This window comes from Orycteropus afer, unplaced genomic scaffold (assembly GCF_000298275.1).
Source record: "Orycteropus afer afer isolate SDZICR_OR568_19922 unplaced genomic scaffold, OryAfe1.0 scaffold00520, whole genome shotgun sequence".
NCBI lineage: Eukaryota > Metazoa > Chordata > Mammalia > Tubulidentata > Orycteropodidae > Orycteropus > Orycteropus afer.
Window position 1 is genome coordinate 1,435,642 of NW_006922107.1, and position 8,999 is coordinate 1,444,640.

The following is an 8,999-nucleotide window of genomic DNA, read 5'->3' on the forward strand; positions in this document are numbered from 1 at the left end:
TTTGGGCTGCTCTGGGTTGCCAAAAGGCTTCGGTGTAGCTGTGGTTGCTGTTGGTTTTCCCGGGCCTGTTTTGGTCAAGTATCCCAAAATTATTCCCAAGGTCATTGTTTTAAAACATCTTTATGTAAAAACATTGCTATGGGTTTATTTCTCCTGATAGAACACTGAAAGAAACTTGTCAGGGGTTTGTGGGGACTTGGGTGGGGGGCAGGGTGGTAAGGTAGATTTGCGTTGCAATGTTTTTTTAAAATTATTACATCGTAAAAAATTGTATAGAAGCCTCAATTATTTAAAAATTACTCTTTAGACACTCATTTTTAAGCCACTGATTTTTAAAAACAATTGGAAATGTTACATTTTGTGACTCATATACAACTGTTTGTATATGCATATATGTGATTTTTGCATACTTTTTGAACCATTTGAGGATAAATTGTAGAAACCATGTCCTTTTACCCTTAAATACTTAAGCATGTATCTCCTAAGAACAAGAATATTCACTTATATAACCACAGTGTAATGATCAAATTTAGGAAATTGATTTTGATGTTATTTTTAACTATATTGCTCATTTTCAAGTGTTAGTGTTGCCAGTTGGTCCAATAACGTTCTGTGTTGTATTTTATACGTTTCTGTATAAATGTTTGACTTTTTTTGCCATATACTTAAAAAATAAAAATCAACGATGGTATGATGAAAAAAAATTGTTTAATATTTTAGATGAGGGTCAGCAAACTATAGCCTGCATGAACGCTTTTCACATTTTCAAAGGTTGAAATAAATTAAAAGAATATTTTGTGGCATATGAATTTATATGTGATTTAAATTTCAGTGCTCATAAAGAAAATGTCATTGGAAAACAATCATGCCTAGTTTTTGTTTAGTCTATGGCTGCTTTCATGCTTTGGAACTGTGGTGTTGGCGAAGAATACTGAAAGTACCATGGACTGCCAAAAGAATGAACAAATCTGTCCTGGAGGAAGTGCAGCCAGAATGCTCATTGGAAGCCAGAATGGCCAGACTTCATCTTACTTACTTTGGTCATATTTTCAGAAGGGACCATTCCCTGGAGAAGGATATCATGCTTGGTAAAGTGGAGGGTCAGCAAAAAAGGGAGTATGCCCTCAATGAGATGGATTAACACAGTGGCTGCAATGATGGGCTCAGGTATAGCAAGGATTGTAAGGCTGGCGCAGGACCAGGCAGTGTTTCATTCTATTGTACAATGGGCTGCTATGAATTGGAGCTGACTCTATGGCACTTAACAACAATATGGCTGCTTTCATACTACAAAGGCACTTTAGTAGCTGTGACCGAGATGGCATTGCCTGCAAAGCTGAAAATATCTGATCCTTTGCATAAAAACTTTGCTGACCTCATTTTAGCACATTACTGTCACTAGAACACATATTATGTTAAGTATTTTTCTTATAACAACATGGTTTCTTATTTTGCTGAAGTGAAGGCAATAAAACTGGTGTTTAAGGAATAAATACATGATGATTTTTGAATTATGCATGTTTTATTTTATTACTCATTCTAATGTTGCTGCTCCATGAACAGAAAACCCAGATATGCTCAATAATAAATACATTAAGTCATCTTTGATAGTTTGCCAATTTTCACTTTTATAAAAGCCATAGCCTTGTGTATTTTCTTTGTCTCAATTTTGTTGTTATGAAGTTACATCTTTCAATGTAGGAGGATAGAATACCTTTCATTTAATAGTCTTCTCCTTTGATGAATAACTTTAAAATATTGAGGCAAATGTATGTGGCCTTTATCCATACTCTCACCTTGGGACCCACAAATATTTGGGTCAAACCCAAGTTTTCTTTAAAAGAATGCTCCTCAAAGTTTAGAATTTTTCCTCCAATCGAGTACACACATACACACACACACACTCACAAATTTGTGTGTGTATGTACCATATCATGTTTTGTTTTTAAATTACACATTTTGCTTTTTTTAGAAGTCAACAATGTTCATCCAGCTACTTTCATTCATTTATTCATTCATTTAGAAATTGGATGATTTGCATACACCAAAATATTTGTAGTTATTAAAATAGGTAGGGAAATGTTGAAGAGGCTTGAAATTTAAATTAGAAATGACTTGACCATATTGTGAAACACATTTCCTGACAAGGAAGTACCTGGGACCAGGAAGTCCCTGGTACCAGGGGTCCTCAAAATTAAAGCCAATGGATATTTTTGTTGTTGTTGCTGTTGTGTGTTGTCAAGTCAATTCTGACTTGTATTGATCCTATATGATAGTGTAGAACTGCCCCATAGGATTTCCTAGGCTGTGTTCTTTATGGGAACAGATCATCAGGTCCTTTCTCCTACAGAGTGGATGGTGGGTTTCAACCACTAACCATTATGTTAGCAGCCAAATGTTTAACTGTTACACCACCAGGATTCTTTAATGAGAATTTAAGGGGATCAAATTAAACTATCCATATGACTATACCGTCATTGACTCAAATAAGAGAAATTTTATATATTGATATTAAGAAGGGAGTTCTGAAAATCTGTAATTGGTTAAGCGTTAGTACCCTTGGGCAGGCAAGACAGCTGGATAAACCCTTAAGTGAAAATGAGTCTGTTGTTGTTGTTGTTGTTATGTGCCATTGAGTCAGACCAGACTCATAGCGACCCCCTCCTTGGGTTTCCAAGATGGTATCACTACAGAAGCAGATTGTCCAACCTTCCTTCTGAGGAGTGGCTGGTGGGTTTGAACTCCCAGCCTTCTGGTTAGTAGTCAAGTACCTGATTTAGACAGTGAGACATAGTTCATATCGTTTTCCTCATCAGTTACCACACAACAAATACATGAGGTCATTAATAAGATAAAGTATAAAACCCACTGCCATCTTGTCGACTCTGACTCATAGAGACTCCCACTGGGTTTCCAAGGCTGTAAATCCTTACAGAAGTAGAATGCTTCATCTTCCTCCTGCAGAGCAGCTGGTGGGTTTGAACCAACAACCTCCTGGTTAGCAGCCAAATGCCTTGCCCACTATACCACCAGAGCTCCTAAATATAAGATATGGAATCATAAAATTCAAAGACTTTTTAATAATGTATTTTCAGACAAGCAGGGTTATACAGTTGTACTCTAAATATTAAAGACATGTTTTCATTGGAAAAAGACTACTTAATAGATTTTCTATTTTTAATCAATTTCACAGTTCTATTTTCTTACTTAAAATGTGTGTTACTATGCAGATATGATCAACATATGTCTACTTTCTGTACTTTTCTTTTTCAAAAATAGACTCTGAACACAAGTAACTCAGTTCAGTCTCTATATTCCTAAACACAAATTTAAACCAAAAGTTGCTGCATTTATATGTGTATAATTTTGTTTAAACTGTGAATATCCTACTATTTCTATGAATTTATTTCTCTAACTCTTCCTCAGTTAAATGTGGAGGATCCCATTTACTTCAGAAAGAGTGTATAATAGACATGTAACTTGGAGAAGTCAAAATAATTTCCTCGCTAACAAATGTTCAACAAAAGATAGAGCAACATTTAACCCTTACAGTAAAAGTTGAAGCATCTTGCTTGCTGTAGGGCAATATGTATTTGCTGACAATATTTTTTCATTCAAAAAATACATTTGGAAAATTTGCCTTTTAAGTATGTAGTTCCTGTCAAAATAAAGTGATTGCAAAGAGTGGTGGGAAATTCATCCTAATGAGTGATGAGACTGACTATTGAAATGTTAATATTATTAAATATTAAACACTTTCCCAGAATGTAAACATCTAACTTGAATCGATAAAATGTAATTATTGAGCTTGGAGAGCCTACTTTGCGATCTGACTATAATCACCCTTATAACCCCATTTTCTGAGGATAAATAACAGCTAATAAAAATTTTAAAAAAGGGAGGACAGAGAGAATGAATGACAGAGATCTGCTAACTTTATAGTAAGTAAAATGATCATGGATATCAATGATCTTTCTTAATTTCTTTTTATCATCATTTTTTAGTATATTTCCTTTAAATAAGATTTGTTCTCGTGAATCTATAACTTGTACTTTTAAAAAAATGTGATGTGGGTGAAATTTTACAGAGCAAATTCATTTTTCCATACAACAGTTCATACACATTTTACTTGATGATATTGATTGCAATCCCCATAATGCAACATCCCACATAATTCAACATCTCACTTCCTCCCTGTGATTAACTTTTCCCTGTGTCCTTTTTTCCTATGCATTCCTGCCCTCTGAGCTATCTCCCTGCACAAATACAACACTTCTGATCTCCCATGGTTGATTGTTCTAAGGAGTGTACCTATCTGGTGTAAATATTCACCTTATACACTGTTCACTTATACAGTTACATACTGTGTTGCTAGAAGTCACGGGAGTGAGTTTAAATCCAGGCTGGAAGGGTGACTAGGGGCCATAGTGTCAGGGGTTTCACCAGTCTCTAGCATACTAGTAAGCCTTGTCTTTTTTTTTTTTTTTTTAATGATTTTGAGTTTTGTTCTACATTTTTCTCTCACTCTATGCAGGATCTCCTATACTGAACCCTTTACGAGTATAACACATATTTTTATTGTTGATATTGAAAAATGTTGCTATCAAAACTTAATGAGAGGGAGATGACCCAAAATGGACGTTTAGTCACACTTTGCTTAATCCCCTTACAGCAAAGAACCAAGAAAACAAGTGAAACAGGTACAGATGACTTGGAAACTAAAACAGCAAATAGAAGTGTGAAGAATTAGATTGAACACAGAATGACAGAAGAAACAAAATGCAAACAGTGAGTGAGACTTACAGACTGCTGGTAGCCTGCCAGGAGCTCTGGTGGCGTAGTGCCTAAGGCACTTGACTGCTAACCAGTACGTTGGCTGTTCAAACCCACCAGCCACTCCTCGGAAGGAAGATGGGGCAATCTACTTCCGTAGTGATACTGCCTCATAAACCCAGGGAGGGGTCGCTATGAGTTGGATCCAACTGGACAGCGGTGAGTTTGGTTTTGGTTGCTTGGTACTCTGCCAGCCAGCCCAGTATAGCATGGCCATCTTGAGACAAAGTGAACAGCATTCCTGGGTGAGGAGTAGAGGAAGATAACATCATGGAATTCCCAATATGATTTTGTCTAAAAACCCAGACTGAAGCAAAGTAAGAGAGAAAGTGCACATTGAGAGCCTTAGGGAGCCAGATGACCACAGAGCAGGGAGAGAGTAAAAAAATAGGGGCAGAACTACTCACCAGCAGTGTTCCCTGATCATTGGGAGGGTGGCTCTGGCAAAGTGGAGTGTCCCTGGGGTGGTGGCTAGAGAGCAACCACCTGAATGGACTCTGGACAGCACCCCCTCCTTATACTTGGCTGGGGCCAGATCCTGTTCACCAGCTGCACTCTGTGGGAATTGTACACCAGAGATGAGGGAACATGGTCTTATCCCTCAATATGGAGTACAGCTCAACATAAAGAAAACAAAAATTCTTACACCTGAACCTATAAGCAACATCACAATAAATGGAGAAAAGTTTGAAACTGTCAGATATCTCACTTTACTTGAATTCACAATTAACATGCATGGAAGTAGAAGTAAAGAAATCAGATGACAATTCCAGTAGGCAAATATGCTTCATAAGACCTTTTTACACACAACTGCACTGGGAAAATCTGCTGCAAAAGATATCTTTCAAGTGTCAAAGGGTAAAGATGTCACTTTGAAGACTAATGTGGACCTGATCCAAGCCATGGTATATATACACATGTGAAAGCTGGATAATGAACAAAGGAGACTGCAGAAGAGTTGATGCATTTGAATTGTGGTATTGGGGAAGAATACTGAAAATGCCATGGGCTGCCAGAAGACTGAACAAATCTGTCTTGAAAGAAGTACAGTCAGAATGCTCCATAGGAGATTAGCCAGACTTCATCATACATAAGTTGGTCATGTTATCAGAATGGACTAGTCCCTGGAGAAGGTTATCATGCTTGGTACAGTAGAAGGTCAGTGAAAGGGAGGAAGACCTTCCTCAAGATGGATTGACACAGTGACTGCAACAATGGGCTCACACCTAGCAAAGATTGGGAGGATGGTGCTGTATGGGGCAGTATTTTGTTCTGTTGCACGTAAGATCACTATGAGTCTGAGTGACTCAATAGCACTTGTCAGCATATGAGACCAAATGGTCAACATTTACCCAAAAGCAAAGATGAGGGGAAGGGAAACTAGATCAATGTAAACAGAGCACACAGAATGGAAAGAATGAGGATGTTGACATATTGTAAAAATTGTAATCAATGCCAAGGAGCAATTTGTATAAAAATTGTTAACAGACAACCTAATTTGTTGTGTAAGCTTTCACTTAAAACACAGTAAGATATTATTTAGACAAAGAAAAAAAAATCCTCAATGAGTCCTTCTTTAAAATAATAATAATAAAAAAAAATCCTCTGTTTTCTCACATCATTCAAAGGCCCTCTGGTTAGAATAAAACAAGGGACAGTAGGTTGCCACTTATCAAAATCTATGTGTGTTCAAGGAAGGGAAGATATGCTTTTTATTGAAGGTTTCAGAGTAAGTTAATTTGTTTATTTTGGCTCACCCTACTTCTCTTCTGTACGTGGCAATATCACATGTATGTTTCATGTGATGGTGTACAGCTATTCTCTGTCATCTTCAGAGCCAGAATATGTTGATGCTATTGAGAAGAAACCCTGACTCCACCACAGATTAGGTGAAGTCCTAGGTAAATGTTCTGTGCCCATTTCCTTATCTTCAAATGGAGTGTATAATAATAATGGACTGTTTAATGAGGCGAATGAAAAAAGAAATAGTTAATACAAATTTCCATTGCATGCAGTTCTGCACTTCTAATCTGGAGGAAAGTGAAGAACTCATTTCAAGGTGTTAAGATTGAGGAGAAGATAAAAGCAACATCATATATGAAGTAATCTCAGACTCAGGTTTCATATACATTGGAATCTATTGGCTATTTAGAGGAATTTACAACTTTGTGTTGGGTGCTTATCCTTACAAGAATAAATAAAGACAATTTGTTCCTTTTTCTTTTAGTAGTAACATGGAGGACAATGCTTGAAGCTAATATGAAAGAATCTTATTCCTAGAATGGAAGATGTTCTTCTATATAGAAAACCAAAAACCAAACTCACCACCAGCAAGCCGATATCAACTCATAGCGACCCTCTTTGGGTTTCTGAGGTGGTAAATCTTTACGGAAGTAAAGTGCCCAGTGTTCCTTCCATGGAGTGGCTGGTGGATTTGAACTGCCAACCTTCTGGTTAGCAGTCAAGTGCCTTAGGCACTACACCACCAGAGCTAGAGGGGCACTTAATGTTGCTGCTTCTAATGCAGTGACACTGTAGGTAACCTTTTGTTTATTGGAATTCACCCTAGGAGACTTTTCAATTTAGGTATCTTCCATCCCTATGTGGAACATCTTCCTTATGATGTTTTATTTTATATTTTGTTCACCTGGGCAGGGGTCACACTGTAACTAGACACATGTGTAATTAAATCACTTTTGAAAAATTTCAACAACCATTCAAGATTGGGCGATCTACTTCCGTAGAGATACCACCTCAGAACCCCAAGGAGGGGTCGCTATGAGTTGAATGGACTTGACAGCAGTGAGTTTGATTTTTTTTTTTGGCATTCTCATAGCATAGGCATGTATAGAAGTCGGATTAAGGGTAGTTTAAAATGCCTGAGGTAAGCACTTTACCCAGGTTATATGTTATTTATTTATTTTTTGTTTTTGAATAGTCATGCCCTAGTTACATTTATTTACCATGATGATTTACCATGACTACTGTTTTGAACTCTCAAAACTATGGCCAGTTTTGGTGCTTTTCTGTCTGAAGTCATTCAATCATTTACTCTAACCAATAGTCACTGTGAACTAAAGCTATGGTTTCTCAAGAGTATAGTTCTGACTTAGCAGCTAACTCATTTAGCCAGCAGTGTGTCTCACCAAAGCTATAGGAGCTGTGGAGTTCTTGATTCAGGCTTTGATAGTTTGGAAAAGGTACATTTTTTATTGTCTCTGATTCTATAAATACTGAAACTGTGAGAGCTTGAACTCAATGTCAGTGCCTTATTTTTCTGGGTCTCTCATGTTTTATGCCTTTGACAGAATACAGTCTTACCACTTTTCTATTGCTCAGTTTAGTGGAAAACATTTGAGTTTTCTTTTTCTGACAGCTTTACACCTTACAGAGATTGTAGCTTTCACAGGTTTTACTGTGTTTTAAAATGCATACAATTAAAGCTTGAATATTTAAAGGTATGTATGCTATGTATGCTCAGAATAAGGAAAGACTAACATTTATCCTAGAACTGCAATGAGAAAGTTGCTAGGGACCTTAGGGATGCTCTGGCCTTGGGATTGATCTGTGGTTGTTCTGAGTTCCTGCAGTCTTCTAAATGTAAACTTTTACTTCTTTTGAACTTTTTTGAGTCAGAGAGTTTCCATTTTAATCCATAAAATAAACATTGGGTTAGCCACCTTTGGAAATCTTAACACATATTTTAAGACATATACTAAGTGCAATTTGCATTGTTACACGATTGGCCAAAATATTTTCCCTGCAGGAATACATGTCTCGTTAATAATGGATAATGGATACAGTGGAATGATGTAGAATCAGTCAATATACCTTTTCTTCTTTTTTTTTAACTTCTCAAACAACTGTTTAATATTGTTACTGTTGTTAGGTGCCACTGGGCTGACTCTGACTCATACCAACACTATACACAACAGAATCAAATATTGCCTGGTCCTATGCCATCCTCACAATCTTTGCTATACTTGAGTCCATTTTTGCAACCACTGTGTCAATCCATCTCCTTGAAGGCTTTTCTCTTTTTTGCTGACTCTCTACTTTACCAGGAATGATATCCTTCTCCAGGGACTTGTCCATTCTGACAACATGACCAAAGTATGTGGGATGAAGTGTGGTCATTCCCGCTTCTAAGGAGCATTGCGGCTGTA